Below are 18132 nucleotides of genomic sequence, written 5' to 3' on the forward strand. Positions count from 1 at the left end.
GACACCTCTTGCAGGTGTAGCAGGGCAAAGCCAGGGCCGGATTAACTTTTTGTGGGCCCAGCGCCAAACATTTTTGTGGGCCCCCCGGGGAATAATTGTAAAAGGGGCCAGGGGTAAAAGCACAGTGGGGCAGGAGCTAGGGTTGGTCTCTGGAGCAAGGGAGGGTCAGGGGTAAACTGTAAGCACAGCAGGGCTGGGGAGGGGGTAAACAGGACTCCCCTGTCCTCATACAGCGGGTACCTACCTGGTTCTAGCCCATTCTCTTTGTCTCTCTCTGCACTGAGCTGCCCCTCCTCCCGCAGAAGCAGGACAAGTTTTCTTCCAGCCCTTGGGGGTGGGTGTTGGGAGTGGGAGGAGCGGAGGCTAATGTTGTTACTCCTATAACCGGACATTTAGTTTCCAGTCAGCACTGCTAACCGGACACTCAGGTCCCATTTTCTACTGGAGTTTCCAGTCTAAAACTGGATACCTGGCAACAGGGGTGCCAGAAAAGCCTGAGGGGGTGAGGAGGGGCAAGCAATCATTTTTAAAAGTAAGAGGGCTAAGCCTTATGGGGGGGGCAAGTGGTGGGGGGTCTAGGGAGTGGAGAGGAGCTAGTGGGCAGGGCCATGTCTGCTGTACTGCCGAGGAGACTATGGGGATCAGCTGACACAGTATCCAGGGCCGGTGCAAGGATATTTTGCACCCTAGGCGAAACTTCCACCTTGCACACCGCCCCGCCCCCCCTCCCCCCGCCCAGAGCATCGCTTATTATAAATTTTAAAAAATGAATACAGTGGAGTCACATCTTACGTGGGTGTTAGGTTCTAAGGTCAGCGCGTAAGAGGAAAATTGCGTATAGTGAAAATTACCATGAAGTACAGTATACACTAGAACAGGGGTCCTCAACCTATGGCACGCATGCCAAAGGCGGCACGCAAGCTGATTTTTTTTTTTTTTTTTTTAATGGCAGCCTGCGGGTCCCGGCCACCGCTGAGCCTGCTGCCGGCCTGGGGTTCCGTTCACTCAGCTGCCAATTGGGGTCCCAGGCGGCGACTCCGCTCAGCCTTCTGCCGTTCACCCAGGCCAGCAGGAAGCTGAGCAGGGCCGGTGGCCGAGACCCTGGTTGGCAAGGGGCCAGCAGCTGGAATCCCAGATCATCAGCGGGCTGAGCAGGGCCGGCGGCCGGAACCCCAGACCGGCAGCGGGCTGAGAGGGGCTGGCAGCTGGGACCCCGGCTGGCAGGAGCCGGCCCACTGCTGGCCCTGCTCAGCCCGCTGCCAGCTGAGTGAACAGAAACCCAAGTCGGCAGCAGGCTCAGCGGCAGCCGGGACCCGCAGCCTGCCATTAAAAAAAAAAATCAGCTTGCGTGCCGCCTTTGGCATGCGTGCCATAAGTTGAGGACCCCTGTTCTAGTGTATACTGTACTTTATGGTAATTTTCACTATATGCAATTTTCCTCTTACGCAGTGACTTTAGAACCTAACCCCCATGTAAGATGGGACTCCACTGTAGTGTAAGAAAAAAATTTTTGGGCACCGCTTTTTGGCACCCCCAAATCTTGGTGCCCTAAGCGGTCGCCTAGTTTGCCTAGTGGTTACACTGGCCCTGACAGTATCCCCAGGCCAGGTGACGTGACAGCCAATGGTGGATTTAGAGTTATTGGGGCCCCCCAGCCCTGTGCTCAGCTTCATTTTTGGGGCTCCTCCTTGGGACCCAGTCAAGAAAAAGAATATTCTCTCTTATCTCCCCCGCCCCCATTTTTCATTCTTTTTTTCTTCATCCTCCTCCCATAAGTAATAGCAAGTAAATGAAAATAAAGTGAGGTACCTTGATTGTTCTTGTAGTCTAACTTATTTTTCCACAGACCACTTGAAAATCACAGAGGGTCTCAACGGACCACTTAATGAGCTTTCCAAATATTGTAAAAGAATGTTCAGGTGTAGGGTCTGGCCAGGCGCTAGGGCAAGGGAGGGGAGTGCAGGGTCGGGTCAGGGCAGGGCCAGGGGCTCGGGGGTTGGTTGGGTGCAGGGGTTAGGGTGGGCAGGGGGCTGAGGGGGTGGGCTGGGGTCGTGGGGGTGCTCACGCAGGGGGCTGGAGGGGGTATGCCCCAATTCCAGCCCCTTCCCCAAGGCCTCACCCGCGTTGTCTTCTCCTCCTCCCCGGAGTGGTGTGCTGCGGCTCGCTCCTCCTTGCCCCCCTCCTGCCTGCAAGGCTGATCCAACTGACCAGCGGTGGGGGGGGGAACGTAGCACGCTGGGGAAAGAGGCGGGGGAGAGGCCTCATCCCCGCCTCTTCTTCTCCTTCTCCCACCCGGAGCAGCGTGCTGCGGCTCCCTCCTCCCCCTCCTGCTGGCTAGCAGCTGATCCAGCTGATTGGGGGTGGGGGATGGGGGGAGGGAACGTACGCAGCATGCTGGGAAAGGGGCGGGACAGGAGCCAGGCTGCAGGCAGAGGCTGCCACGGAGCCACAGCAGCCCGCAGTGTCAAGCTCTGACCCCACAGGAGAGAGCAGGGGAGGGGGGGCGGAAAGGAGTGCACCGGGGCCCCTGTCGACCGTGGGCCCGGTGCTATGGCGCCATTATAAATCTGGTATTGGGCAAGGCTCATGGAGCCCCAGCAGCTCAATAACCCTTTCTTGGCCAGTGTAGGGTTTGGATAACCCCTCACAGCCTCCTTATCACAAGACCCACCAAGAAACGCCTCCTCTGATTTTGAGCCATCCTCTTATTTTGTTCTACTTTAACCAAAACTTCTGTGTCACTGAGGGCTTGTCCACTCAGCGAAGATACACCGCTAAAAGCTCAGGTGTGAATTAAAACCCCTGTAATTACACTGGTATAATGCCTCCTGGGGACAGGGCCGGCACAACCCATTAGGCGACCTAGGCAGTCGCCTAGGGCACTAACATTTGGGGGGCGGCGACCGCAGCGGCCGGATCTTCGGCCACCCCGGTCGTCAGCAGTATTTCGGGGGCGGGACCTTCCACCACCTCTGTCGGGGGCAGTATTTCGGGGGCGGGACCTTCCGCCGCCTAGGGCGGCAAAAAAGCCGGCGGTGCTCCTGCTGGGGACACACTTACTCCAGGAGCAAAGGGCCTTTGTCGGTTCAGCTTTTGTCACTTAGGAAGGAATTCAAGCTAACCCGAAAAAAGCCATTCTTATTCCGGAATAAAAGTGTCCGCAGGGGGAGTGATACCGGTACAGCTCTAGCGGTTTAACTATACTGGTGTAACTGGTAACGATTTCCTCTGTAAACAAGTTCAGCGGTTCATTTCATCCTTTTCCTTCTTGGGGGAGGAAACAGAAAAAGCCTCCAATAGCCCCCACTGCTCCTTGCAGTGGAAAAAAACTCCCACCGCACACATCTCTTTCCAATAGGTTTGCCAGGGACACCCCATCTGCTTGATACTATTGCCAACAAGTGCGAGAACCAAATCGTGTTCCCTTTCTGCCCAGGAGCTCCAGGTGACCCAAGTGCTATACAATGCATGTGGTCCACAGGCAGGTAAGGTTCTTTGCAGTGGGGCACAGAGGGAGATGGTAGCAATACTTCATCTACTTCAGATTGAAAAGGCGAGCAAAGAGGGCATCTGGCAACAGCAATGGAGTCAGCAAGAGACCCTCCCTTGGTGCCTTATGTTCTGCTGTGTCTACCTAGGTCAGCACTTTCTGGGCAGCGTGTATTACCAGATATCGATCAGGCTCCTGAGGGGGAGATAAATAAAGTCCATAAAGTTCTTATTGGGAGTAATAAAAAACATTAATGAAAGAGAGAGAGAGAGAGAAATGGATTGGGTTAGGCAAAGCATTCGCTGGTTGCATTCAGTTGCCCGTCATTGAATAGCTTTGCTCTCAATTCTTCATTGATGCTTTATTCCAGAAGTAGGCAACCTATGGCAAGTGTGCCGAAGGCAGCACGAGAGCTGATTTTCAGTGGCACTCACACTGCCCGGGTCCTGGCCACCGGTCCGGGGGGCTCTGCATTTTAATTTAATTTTAAATGAAGCTTCTTAAACATTTTAAAAACCTTATTTACTTTACATAAAATAGTTTAGTTATATATTATAGACTTATAGAAAGAGACCTTCTAAAAACGTTAAAATGTATTACTGGCACGCGAAACCTTAAATTAGAGTGAATAAATGAAGATTCGGCACACCACTTCTGAAAGGTTGCCGACCCCTGCTTTATCCTTTCCCATGATATGAGAATGAGGGGTGCACTAGAAGCAATGCCCAGGATGTTTAGACAGACATACTTCTTATGGAGCTAGTATTTAACCTGTGAGACCCCCTGCATCTTAGTAAATGGTCTTTATTTTATGTATTTTTCATGACCACTCTCCCACATTCAGTGCCAGGGCCTCCCCAACCACAACTCCACCTCTAGAATTGTCTCATGAATTCAGTGTCCAAGGCCGAGGCAGAGAAAGGCCAGAAGAACTCAAATGCAGCCACAGAGGCTGAGAGGTCTCCTTTTAACAACCACCCTCGCCTGACTGGTAATAAGCCTTGTGCCCCTTCTGACTGGAGATAACTTCCCTCAGAGCTCATCAGTCTGCTTCTTGGACTGCAGGTAGGAGTTACTGCTAATGTGTCAAAGGCTGACCTGCTTCCTCCTACCTGTCCTCAGGGAGGGTGGAGGATTAGTGTCTCAATTACACTGCCAGATAAAGGTCAGTCTCTGATGGCGAACTCCATTCTCCTGCTCACTGCACCTGGCCAGCCTGGCAATATTTGTAAAATGCTCTTGGCCAGGGCCCCCTTAGCAGCTTCGAGGCATTATCTCTTTACAGGTAACATGGAACAAAGCCCTGTAAAGATTGTCCCCCCCCCCAACCCCTCCTATGATACCCACACTTGGCTCTTCAGGCTGCTCTGTGAAATGCAGTCATTCCTAGTCGCTCAGCAGCCCCCAAAGCCGGTGACTGTTTGAAGTCTAATTTTAGAGGCCCAGGTGAGCCATTTAATAGTCAATCTCTGCTTTCATGACCCCAGTGTGTAGGTATTTGGGTGAGTCTGTGCTAGCACAGACTGCACAGGACTGGAGGAGGGAGGGAGGGTAAAGGTGGCTGTATGCCATCTTTGCACCCTCCTGAGTCTCCACTGCTCTGGAAGCTGAAACATTGCCTGGCCTCACTTAGATAGCCCCGGGACAGCACCACTGCTGAGAATGTTGTAGCACCTGACCCCTCATGCTCTTGGCATTCCCCTTACAGCAGGGCTTGTGGGAGAGTCTTGCAGAGCAGCTGATAGCTGTCTTGTGCATTGCCTGCACCAGAGGAATTCTTATCCAGCCATGTCGGGGAAATGTAAGGCCCACAGCAATGGACAGGGTCTGTAACAGGGGTTCAAATCTCATTCTTTGTGTTGACATCTTTATTGTCTTAAGGGAGCCATTTATAGGGTTGAAATAAGACATCTGCTCTGCTCATAGTACTTCTATTCAGGACCTAAAAATGAGAGCTGGTCTCCTCACTGTATTTTAGCTCTATAAAGGGCCCCCAAATTATGCAAAAAGCAAGGAAAAGTGTAAACAATTGCAAACCATCAATACAATTTTAAAACCCCCACACAGGTCTAGCTCACCACACTAAAAACGTAAGTCATTTAGCAAGTTTCCCATTCGGGGAGGGGGGAGCAGGGGATATGTGTGTATGTGTTAACTGGCACCAACTGCCTCCCTACAGCAATAGAAATGTTTGAAACATGTAGCAACATCCTGTGACAGAATTCAGGAGTGCTACCAGATCACCAGCAAACCAGGGGTAACTCCTGATTGGCTTCTACAGATGCTGGGGGAAGATATTGAAGGAGGGATGGAGAATGCAGGACAATCAACTTCCATAGGGTAACATGGTTCTGTCCTGTTACAGTCTTATCTCTTCTGGTTAAATGGCTGTATAGGCAGTTAGATCTTGGAGAAACACTTGCTAACAACAGTAAGTTGTGATGCAGTCCTTTCTAGAAGTTGAGTGTATTACATGTTCATTCCTTCATCTCTCTGACTGAATCATTTTGCAAATGTAGAGCTGCCACTTATGTGTATAGCCGTTCAAAGCGTGCGCGCGCGCGCACACACACACACACACACTCTCTCTGCAAGGGAGACAGGAAACTTTAGGGTCAAGATTAGACTAGGGAATTTTTAAAAACTTTCCCCCGGAGCTACCATTATTTTAACTGCACTGCTGTAGCAGCAGTCAGAGTCCTAGAGCACACAAAGCTGGGGCCACTTCTGAAATTTTTAATACCCTATAATTTAGACCCTAATACAAGGGGGAATTTGTGCCTAAAATCTCCCCATGTAGACAAATCCTTGGGAGACAGCAGGAGAGGATGCCTATGTTGGTAAACTACAGGCGTCTGCTTCTGCTATCTCCCAGGGCTTTTTCTACTCAGAGAGATTTTATGCAAAAATCCAGGGCACTGCAGCGTGTAAGTAATGGTTTGGAGTGGAGCTTGTCTTTGTTTTTGTGTTGGGTAAGACCAACTAGATGTGTCTGATTTAGCAATCACTCTCTGAATGCCTGGAGGAATTTCAAAAGCAGTATAGAGGACACAAGCAGACGGAGAGACCTTTTCTTTGGTGCCTGATCTGGAGTGGGAGGGTAAGCATTCGTTCATTGTATGATGCTGTCACCACTTAAGCCTTACTGCGGTAAGTTCTGTGGCTTTCTCTCCTCAAATGAAACATGGAAAGTTTCCCTCCTGCAGGGCTGATAATCCCAATATCAGCTCCTCCTGTCCCCTTGCAAATCCACACCAGTCCAGCTCCAGAGAGAGCCCATGACAGAACAATTTCTGCTCCTGTTACAGCCGTGCAGCCCCACTGGAGCCAATGGAGTATAACAGCACAGAAAGTGGCCCAGTATGTTCACTTTCTCCAAGTAAAGGCCTTCTGTTTGGATAGATTAGCTCTTTGCCTATGTTTTCCCCAGCACAGCAATGCCAGCTCCGCCCCAGGGAACAGCAGGAGACCCCTCTTCATCCAACCCCACCCCCAGGATCCTAACAGTGGCAGCTTGTGTGCTCCACATTTCCTTCTGATCTCTCACACCCTGTCTTCCAGCTTTCTGGGTTCCTCCTTCAGGGCTGCCTCCTGAAATAACTTTATAAAAGAGAATAGTACATTCCTATTTCAAATCCAGGCTTGGCATTCAAGCCAAAATAAGCAGAGATCAGTCACAGTGTGGGAGGCAGAAAGAGCTGCACTGTAGCTTTGTGACATGTCTTACAGCCTGTTTCCATTTCTCTTTCTGGCTTATAGGCTGAACTGCCAGCAAGGGAAATTCATCCTCTCACCCTCTGACTATACAGGAGTGGGCAGCGTGACACAGAAATAAAGTCAGTAGGTGGTGATGAACTTGTGAAAAAGTGTGTGTGTTGCAAAGAAAAGATAATTACACAACAAAATTAATCTCACCCACCATGCCCCTGCACAGCCAGGACTGGAATGCAGCATCCCAGTGACCAGGTGATCTGCACCTCTTACCCCTCCTGCTCTCTTCCAGTGCATCCTCCTCCCAGGTCTCATCTCTCTGGTAGTCACCTGGCTCCAGGTGGAATTACAGAGATCTCCCACTCTCAGACTGGGCCCCAGGCTGCAGTCCCCTGGTGCTAACTGTGATTACCCCAGTAGGTCTGAGTCTGCAGAACTGAGCCTGACTCCAGGCAATGACAAGGGGAATCAGTGACCAAACAGCCTCCTTTAAAGCAAAGTATCATTTATTTAGAACAAAGGCATTTAAGAGAAAACAGCTCTTCAAAACCACAAACCAGCCTACATGCATATCTAGTTCATCAGGAGTTTAACCATTTTTCACACAGGGATCTGGCAGGACTAGCTCCCTAGAGACAATTCCACAGAGCTTCTCTCTCTGTGAACTTGTCTCCCTGTCAGAGCTCACAGAAAAGCCTCTGGACAGCCCCTGGCAGCTCACCCCTTTGCAGGGATCAAGCCACTGTTAACTGTTTATAGCCCTTTGAAGTGGTAACTCCCAGGATTGGCTAAACAAGGTTTGCAATTGGTTGGAGGCAGGACACAGGCTTCTTGAAGCTAACAGTCTGCCCCATTGTCTTTCAAGTATACACTTGGGTGTTCTTATCTGGGAAGCCTTCATGCACACAGCCCATTGAATGCAAGCAGTATAGGCGTATAATAAACATTCCACTCCCCTCACTATAAGTTAGATCAATACAATAACTTCTCTTCTCTGACCCAGTCAGCTGCTGTGTCCACAAAATCATTATATCTCAGCATACATAACACTCTTACATACCAGTTCCCTGTCACACCTTGGTCCTTCAGCTCTAAAAGCACAGGCTTCTATCGCCAGAGCTAACGGAGATCTCCCTTAACTGGCTGTAGTAATAGGCCCCTTATCCTCTGTGTAGGCCAGTTTCCAGCAGGCGGTGTCAGTACATTAAAACTTTTCAAAACTCATGAGTGATGGAACAAAGCAGAGTCTTGGGTGGGTTATGATAAGCATGGATATAAATCCTACCCAGAATCCTATACTGTGTCTAGGAGCCCTCAAATTTATGGGGCCTTGCAGAAGTAAAGTTAGACTCCATGAGGAAGGGTACAGCCCCTCACTTTAGGGAAGCAGGGGGTAGAGACAGAGCCAATATTGTTCAAGTTCAGGAGGGGAAGGAGTGGGTGGATAGGAGTTACAAAGGACATTTTGGGTGAATGACTTTCTGTATGTCTACACTGCAATTAGACACTTATGGCTGGCCCGTGCCAGCTGATTTGGGCTCACTGGGCTATTTAATTGAGGTGTAGACAGCACTTGGTTGGGCAATGGCTCTGGCAAGTCCTCAGCACTGCAGGGACCCTCCTCAGGCTCCAGCCCCAGCAAAAGGCTGTCTGTCTCCTCCGGCGGCTCCAGCCTAAGTGAGCTGCTGGGCCCACCGTTTATACTTCCTGTCCCACCCCTCAGCTTCTGGTGAGGTGGGTGTGAGTGTCCTGGTGTCAGTCTTGGAGGGAGGCTATGCCCCCTTATGACAGACAGAGGAAACAATTCAGAGTTGAGTCCTAGAGCTCCCTGTGACAGGTTCGGTCACAAGACCCCCTTGGCACTGTCACCTGACATGCTGGAATTACCTCTGAGCCTGTTTTCTCTGATGGCTTGGGACTCTAGAACCCTGCCTTGTTGAGCCAGACACTCCATCCTGATGCAACACAGACCCAGGTCTGAAAGCCTGCAGCTTTGGGGGCGTAGTTAACTGAAAACTGCTCAGCAGGTTACCTATCTCTAGCACCCAGACACCGTTCCCAATGGGATCCAAACCCCAAATAAATCCATTTTACTCTGTATAAAGCTTATATGGGGTAAACTCATAAATTGTCCACCCTCTATAACACTGCGAGAGAGAGAGATGCGCAGCTGTTTGCTTCCTCAGGTATTAATCACGTACTTTGGGTTTACAAATAAACAAAAGTGATTTTATTAAGTATAAAAAGTAGGATTTAAGTGGTTTTAAGTAATAACAGACAGAACAAAATAAGTTACCAAGCAAAATAAAACAAAACACGCAAGTCTAAGCCCACTACATTTAAGACACTGAATACAGGTAAATTTCACCCTCAGATGTTCCAATAAGCTTCTTTCACAGACTAGACTCCTTCTTAGTCTGGGCTCAATCCTTTCTCCTGGTACAGTTCTTGTTAGTTCCACCTCACATAGTAACTAGGGGATTTCTCATGACAGCAGCCCCCTTTGTTCTGTTCCACCCCCTTTTATAGCTTTGGCCAAGGTGGGAATCCTTTGTCTCTCTGGTTTCCCACCCTTCCTTCTAAATGGAAAAGCGCTTGGTTTAAGATGGATTCCTGTATCAGGTGACATGGTCACATGTCACTGTAAGACCTCATTCTTCATTACCCACAGGTTGGCCCCCACATCCACAAGAAGACTCGCAGGTAAATAAACCATCTACAGCCAATTGTCCTAGTCAATGGGTGCCATCAAGATTCTAAACCACCATTAATGGCCCACACTTTGCATAATTACAATAGGACTTCAGAGTTACCTTCATATTTCTAGTTTTAGATACAAGAATGATACATACATACAAATAGGATGAACACACTCAGTACATTATAAGCTTTGTAATGATACCATACAAGAGACCTTTTGCATAGAGCTTATTCCAGTTACATTATATTCACATTCCAAGCATATTTTCATAAAGCATATGGAGTGCACCATCATACTCCCCTTTTGAATTTGTGCTTGGGGCCTATCAGGATGTTACAATACGCCGAGAATAGAGTGATGTATGCTGTAAAGCAGTGGTTCTCAAAATTTTGTACTGGTGACCCCTTTCACATAGCAAGCCTCTGAGTGTGACCCCCCCCCCGTATAAATTAAAACACTTTTAAATATATTTAACACCATTATAAATGCTGGATGCAAAGCAGGGTTTGGGGGTGGAGGCTGACCACTCACGACCCTCCATGTAATAACCTCATGACCCCCTGAGGGGTCCCAACCCCCAGTTTGAGAACCCCTGCTGAAAAGTGTCTCTTCCTTAGTGCCAGCTGACCCAGACTCAGTCAGGGGTTGGTAGGTACAATGGAAGATTGTACATTTTTCATGTCATATGAATCTGGAGCTGGAGCTGTCTGTGGTTACTTAGTGTTGGTTAATCTAGAGCTAGTGGGCTCCTCCAGTTCCCTGGAACTCATTGAAGGGAAGAGAGTGGTTCATAGATTTCACAAAGTCATAGATTATAAAATCAGAAGAGACCACTATGATTATGACCTCCTGCATGACATAGGACTTCCCTGAATTAATTCCTGTTTGAACTAGAGCAGATCCGTTAGATAAGTTCTCCTATCCTGATTTACAAAGTGCCAGGAATGGAGACTCCACCACAAGCCTTGTAAATTATTCCAATGGTGAATTACTTTAACTGTTAAAGAAATTCACATTATTTCCAGTCTGAATTAATCCAGCTTCAACTTTTAGCCCCTGAAACTTGGTATACCTTTGTCTGCTAGACTGAAGAGCCCATTATAAACTTTTTTGTTCCCCATGTAGGTACTTATAAGCTGTAATCAAGTCAGCCTGTAACAGTCTCTTTGTGAAACTGACTAGAGTGAGCTCTTTGAGTCTATCACTTTACAGCATACCAACGGTAAGTGAATCTCTATGAAGAAATCTATGTCTCTCACTCTTCTTAGTGCTAAGTTAAAAAAGGAATAGTAATTGTTTTTTTTCCAGTTGTAACCCTTCTGCCCATCTAGTTGGCAGCAACAAGGGCCGGGTTCTGTATCTAGGGGTTCCGTTTCAATAACACAATGCAAAACCGGCTCGAGCCCCCACCCAGTGACCTGGGACAATTACCTACCACCCCCCTGGGTACCTCTAAGAGGCAATACTTCCCCTCTCGCAAGCACGGAGTCTGAGTGTAGCAGAAAATGTTTAATAACATGAGGTAAACGACATCAGCATAAAATTGGAAAAACACCACAAACAGGATTCATAACACAAACCATGAGCAAAACCCACCCCAGCAAATTGGGCTGTGTCCTTTCCCTTTGGTTCTTGAATCCAGCAACCCAAAAATCACCCAGAGTCCCCAAAGTCCAACACCCCCAAAGTCTCTTGGGTCCAGCAACCACCCAAAGTCCCAAAAGTCCAACAACCCCCAAAGTCTCTGTCCCTGATCCGTGCAGCCCCAGAGTAAAAGAGGGGAGCACGCAGGGTGTTAAGGGGCACCTTACGTGATCCGAGGCTGGCCAGCCGTCTGTTTCTCCGTGGGGGTTCCGCCACAGCCTTTACCACGAGCCAGTCCACTTTCCTGCCATCCCACGAACTGCTCCGCTCTACAAGCCGCTCCGCTCCGCTCACCGACCTGTGAGCCGTTCCAGCCGTCCCCGCAAACAGCTCCGCTCGCCGTTCCTTGGGCCACTCCAACCGGCCCCGCAAGTCTCCACGCCGCTCGCTGCTCCTCCAGTCGTCCCCACAAATTGCTCCGTCAGCTGCTGAGCAATATAGCTTCAGGCTCCCCCACTAGTTAACACAGCCTCAGTGATCTCAGCTCTTAATAACATCAGCTCTTTTGTGATTTCAGCTCTTAGTGATTTCAGCTCATAGTATAGTAGGGGAGCCCCAGTGCTGGTGCACCATTGGCCCAAAGTGAATTCAGCTCAGCAGCCTGTAACTAGACTCCTACGGGAATCAAAGTTAGCTCTGACATTCAACAGTGGAGAGAGGAGGCAGTGCAATTGGTGTTTTGGGCCCTCAGAGGGGGCCCATACCATCAGGTACAAATACCTGTCCCCATCCTCTCTCCCTTCACTGGGTTTTGTAACCCATGCCCCTTGTCAAGCAAGTGCTACTTAGGTAATGGTGAAGGACTCACTCAGTCCTTCTGTCATACAACAGTTCCACTGGCCTTGATTCACAGAATCAGGGTAACAAAACTTTATTCTTCCTGCCCCAATAATAGAGAAACTGGGGATCCCACACCAGCCAAAGTAACCACTTTCAGTTGCTGTGTTTCCTGCTAGGCGAGTGGGTGTGCCTATGCAAATAAGATCAGCCCCTGGAGTTCTTTTCCACACTCGCCATAATTCACCACCAGATGTCAGGGTAGAGCTCATCCTGACTCTGCTTACACAGTTAAGAGTTATTGTAGCATTTACTTTGATACAATTTTTCACTTTGTGTTTTGTGTACGTGTGTGACATTATTGACATGAACTGTGACCGTATAGATCATTGTTGCAACCACTATTATATATGTGCAGCAGATATTGTACAAAGGTTGTCAAGTGAGGTGTCTATGACAAGGTTATGATTTGCTGGTTATGATTATGCTGTCTGTATGTGTGTATCATTTTTGTATTTGACGTTATAAATATTGGCTATGCATTTGTATTTCAATGTGTTTGATTCTAAGTAGCCTCAGTGAAGCATTTGCTCAGCTTCTTAAAAAAGGACTATTCTCAGTAAGTGCTCAATCAAGAAACACTTAACGGACAATGGACTTTGGGAGATGCCAATCCACATCTGAGTTTTCCTAGGAACATTCAAACTAACATGTAAACAATGGCGTTGGTCTGCAAAAAACGGAGTCATGCATGAACATGTGACTTGCCCATGTGACTACAAACTCCATCTTGTTGCTGTGACTTTACAGAAGAACAAAGGGGTTTCCGCCCACAAGAGAAAGAATATAAAATGCCCTGGAAACCCCTCTATTTTGTCTTCAATCCTACTTCATACCTCTGGAGGAACTTTGCTACAAACTGAAGCTCTGAACAAAGGACTGAATGACCCATCTAAGCTGTGGATGTACTCCAGAGACTTGATTTGAACCTGCAGTTATTCCATCACTGCTACAAGCCTGAACCAAGAACTTTGGTTAAATGGAATCAATTACATACAGTAATGGCAATTTTAGCTCTTATCTATATTTCTTTCTTTAATGAATAAACCTTTAGATTATAGATTCTAAAGGATTGGCAACAGCGTGATTTGTGGGTAAGATCTGACTTGTATATTGACCTGGGTCTGGGGCTTGTCCTTTGTGATCGGGAGAACCTTTTTTCTTTTACTGGGGTATTGGTTTTCATAACCATTCGTCCCCATAACAAGTGGCACTGGTGGTGATACTGGGAAACTGGAGTGTTTAAGGGAATTGCTTGTATAACTTATGCTTAGCCAGTGAGGTGAGATTGAAGTCCTCTCTGTTTGGCTGGTTTGGTGTTCCTTAGAGGTGGAAAACCACCAGCCTGGGGCTGTGACTGCCCTGTTCTAAGCAATTTGTCCTGAATTGATACTCTCATCTATTACAGAGGAAAGATGTCTCAATTTGACTGCCTTAAAACAGGCTACTGTAATATCTTATGGGGATCAGACAGACAAACATAAACCCTGAGATAACCAAGCAAATAAAGGATAACATTGTAACTGCACATCTATTTTACCACTGTAGTGGTAGTGTTGGGCTGAGATTACTGAAATAAGGGATTGTCCTGTGGCTGTTTGACCACCTCTGTTCCAGGATTAGTGTATGTGTGTCCATAAAACAAAGTACATGTGGAATAAGCCCAGACTCCACACCACTGATTTCTCTTCCACTGGGAAACGGACTTGCGACATCTACAACCACTGGTAGAGGGGCAACAATATTAATTTAAAACAAAGACTGAACCAGCTATATAAACCAAATATAGAATGGGTGGAGTCATGACATTTCTACCTATTAGGCATGATTTATTGGCACGTATTGACTCGAAATCATAGAATATCAGGGTTGGAAGGGACTTCAGGAGGTCATCTAGTCCAACCCCCCTGCTCAAAGCAGGACCAATCCCCAACTAAATCATCCCAGCCAGGGCTTTGTCAAGCCTGACCTTAAAAACCTCTAAGGATGGAGATTCCACCACCTCCCTAGGTAACCCATTCCAGTGCTTCACCACCCTACTAGTGAAAGTTTTTCCTAATAGCCAACCTAAACCTCCCCCACTGCAACTTGAGACCATTACTCCTTGTTCTGTCATCAGGTACCACTGAGAACAGTCGAGATCCATCCTTTTTGGAACCCCCTTTCGGGTAGTTGAAAGCAGCTATCAAATCCCCCCTCATTCTTCCCTTCTGCAGACTAAACAATCCCAGTTCCCTCAGCCTCTCCTCATAAGTCATATGCTCCAGCCCCCTAATCATTTTTGTTTCCCAAGGAGAGGCTGCAGCTAAGTGAGTAGGACATGTGTGAAGATTTTTCCAGAAAGAGAGCAAAGCTACTGGCTTTATAACTACTGGGCTCAGCGTGTGGGCCTTTCCCCTTATAGGGCGGGATAACGATCCCTTACTTCCACTCCACTGGTATCTTTCCAGGAGTCCATGCCCAAACAAAAAGTTGAGTCTCATCCACTCCCAAACCCCCTGAACTCAAGTGTGGGGGTGCTTTTAACTCGAGTTAGCTAGTCCAACGCGGGGTGCAGGCTAAAGCTCAAGTTAACACGTCAGCTGCTAACATGACCTCTCTGTGGTATGGAACAGGCCAGCTCCCTGCAAGTGCCGCAAGTCCTACAATCCTTTCCCACAATTCCCCCCATGTGCCCCAAAAAGGACAGATAAGTTCTCCCACAATCCCATGGGAAAGAATTCACAGTGTGGCTCAGCTTTCTAAGTGCAAAGAACCATGGGATGTGTCCCCAAAAGTCTTAGCGCCACTCACAAATGAGTGCAGTGCCAGAGTGGACACAGCCACTCAAGTGTTATTTTGCAGTGTGGCCACTCTCACGTGAGCTGGGCTAACTCAAGAGGAGCAATTTGAGGGCAGATTCACTTGAATTCACTCTGCAGTGAAGACATTCCCTCAGCAGCTAACTCCAGGAACCTTTGGGATAGAAGAAGCACTAGTAGGAGTCTCTCGTCTCTACCCCTGCAGGAAATGGGTGGTGGGAAAGGTGTTCTAGGGATAGATTCTCTGCCAGCTGAGCTCCCCTCTGAAGGGACAGTGGGAGAGGAATCAAAAGGTAAGAATTCTTCAAGGGTTTATTCTTCACCCTGACCTACACCGAGAGGGAGTCAAAGCACTTGGGTGTTGGCCTGGCAGCTGTTGGAGCAAGGGATGACATTAGATCTGCTCTCCAATCACCTGGCCTTTCCTAGTGAGAGAGCAGGCAAAGCCCACAAAGAGCAAAGCAATTCTCCCATCAAGCACTGGCTTTATACTGACACAGTAGCAGCAACTGCTCTCATGACCCATGTAAAGACCAACATGGCAAATGCCTGGCGGCCCAGTCCTGGCCTCATTGCAAGATCCAGGCCTGCTGTGTGAGTAGCCAAGCTTGCCACTCTCCTCTTATCAAGTAAATCATTTACACTAAGTCTCAATGGTTTGTCCCTGGCATAATTCCATCAAAATCAGCATGGGCCATTCAATACCATATTACTTTTGAGTCTGTTTACATCTTTTGTCAAGTTTATCCTGTCAAACTGCTACATCCTCCCCACTCCCCCTAGCTTTCTACTAGCTGCAAATTTAAATGATCTGATGTTGTATTTATTAAAGATGTAGACAAAATTACATTAAAGAGTCCCAGAGAGCCTTCAGTCAATTCCTCAAAGACACTCACCTTTAACTCCAAGCCACTACTCTTTGCCTTCTTGCCAGTTCCTTTTCCCTCTTAGTACTTGTTTACTTTAACCTAAATGTAGAGAGTTCATACAATAATCCATCATGCAAAACTGTGTTAAAACCTGGAAATCCAGATAGATTTACGCAACCTAGACCAAGTTATTTCATTAGCAAAAGTAATCAAATTAGTCTGACATGATTTACCTGCTATCCTTGCTGATTCACATCTATTACAGTAAATGTTCTGTCCAAAATCCATCTGCAAACTAACAGTAAAAGAACGTCATCCCCAAAGATTTCCTAACAAAGATGTTAGACTTACATATTTCAGCCTTTGGTACTGCTATTTGGATAGCCCTGTGAAGGAGCATACACAGTCTTGCATGCCGTCAGGAAGGGTACAGGTTAGGGTACAGCCACAGAGGCACAAGAGTTACCACTGCAGGGGCAAGAGACTTCTCTCTCAAGAGAGAGTTGTTCCAGGCAAGGAAGAGGCACTGGCACGGAGAGCCGGAGCAGCAGAAATCAACCTGACATGTGCTACTCAAAACGGGGATTTGAGCTGATCTGATTTTCCTTCAGACCCTGCTATAGCAGCCTGCAGAAGGCAGAGGAGGTTCTGTGCTGCCAGGTTCACTAGCAGGTTACCACCTATCAACACTAAAATCAGCAATTTCTATGCCTGATAACTGAATTGCAACAAGTGAGGGTCCTAACACAGGCAATAGTACAGGGTCAACCCACTGAGCGCCTGGCAGGCCCCTACTGAAATCTCTGGGAGAGATGGTATCTTGTCCTAAGTGTGTAACATTTTGCCTGTTACTACACTGGTAGGTGTCTAGCCATGGTTGCAACTCAACTAAATACACTCCTCAGCCACAGCAGAAAAACAGCAAGATGGAGCTCAACAGACCTTGCATGGGTAACTTCCCTTTCTCATCTTTAATGACTGATCTAACCACCAAGGGATCCAGTGTGGTCTCATGTGTGGGATGGTGGATTGGGAGTCAGGACAGCTTGGTTTTAATCCTGGCTTTGCCACTGACCTGTTGGGTGAGTCACTTCACCTCTCTATCCCTCGGATTCCTCCCCAACATTTGTTTTTCTCGTACATTCGGACTGAGCACTCTTCAGAGAACAGTCTGACTCTTGCTATGTGTTTGTATAATGCTTCACACAACAGGGTTCGTTCTTGATTTGACCTTGTAGTGCCATACACACTTACCAAGCACCCTCTCAAGGCCAGAGGCCTCTCTCTGGCACCTGCCTCTGCTTCCTCCTCTTCAGGACCCTTTAAGAATTCACAGTTCAAAAGTGGTTCAAACAATCCCCACAAGGGGTCCCATTTATCTAGTCCTCTGGTACATACTGGCCCTCTCGGCCTCACGGTCATTTCAGTGTCTCTCTCCTAATTTATCCAAAACACTGACAAATTCGCAGTCTTCCTCCAAGCAGGCCTTTACAGCCTCTCCCCTGCTTGGACACCACTCTCTCCTGCTTTCCCCTGCTGGCTCAGGGCCCTGCAGGGGTCTTTTTGTTCCCTGCTGTGTCTACAGACAGAGCTGCAGTCTCCTGGACTTCCCCCCCGTACTGCAACTTCCTGTTCTTTTTCTCCTGAGAACACCTGATTCAACCCAAGTAGGACTCACCCTTGTAATAAGGGCTGGCTTAAAGCAGGACCAACCCCAACTAAATCATCCCTGCCCTGGCTTTGTCAAGCCAGGCCTCTGAAACTTCTAAGGATGGAGATTCCACCACCTCCCTAGATAACCCATTCTAGTGCTTCACGACTGTCCTAGTGAAATAGTGTTTCCTAATATCCAACCTAGACTTCCCCCACTGCAAATTGAGACCATTGCTCCTTGTCTGTCATCTGCCACCACTGAGAACAGCCGAGGTTCATCCTCTTTGGAACCCCCCTTCAGGTAGTTGAAGGCTGCTATCAAATCCCCCCTCATTCTTCTCTTCTGCAGACTAAATAATCCAGTTCCCTCAGCCTCTCCTCATAATCATGTGCTCCAGCCCCCTAATCATTTTTGTTGCCCTCCGC

Source organism: Terrapene carolina, unplaced genomic scaffold (assembly GCF_002925995.2).
Source record: "Terrapene carolina triunguis isolate 2854851 unplaced genomic scaffold, T_m_triunguis-2.0 Scaffold67, whole genome shotgun sequence".
NCBI classification, from domain to species: Eukaryota; Metazoa; Chordata; order Testudines; family Emydidae; genus Terrapene; species Terrapene triunguis.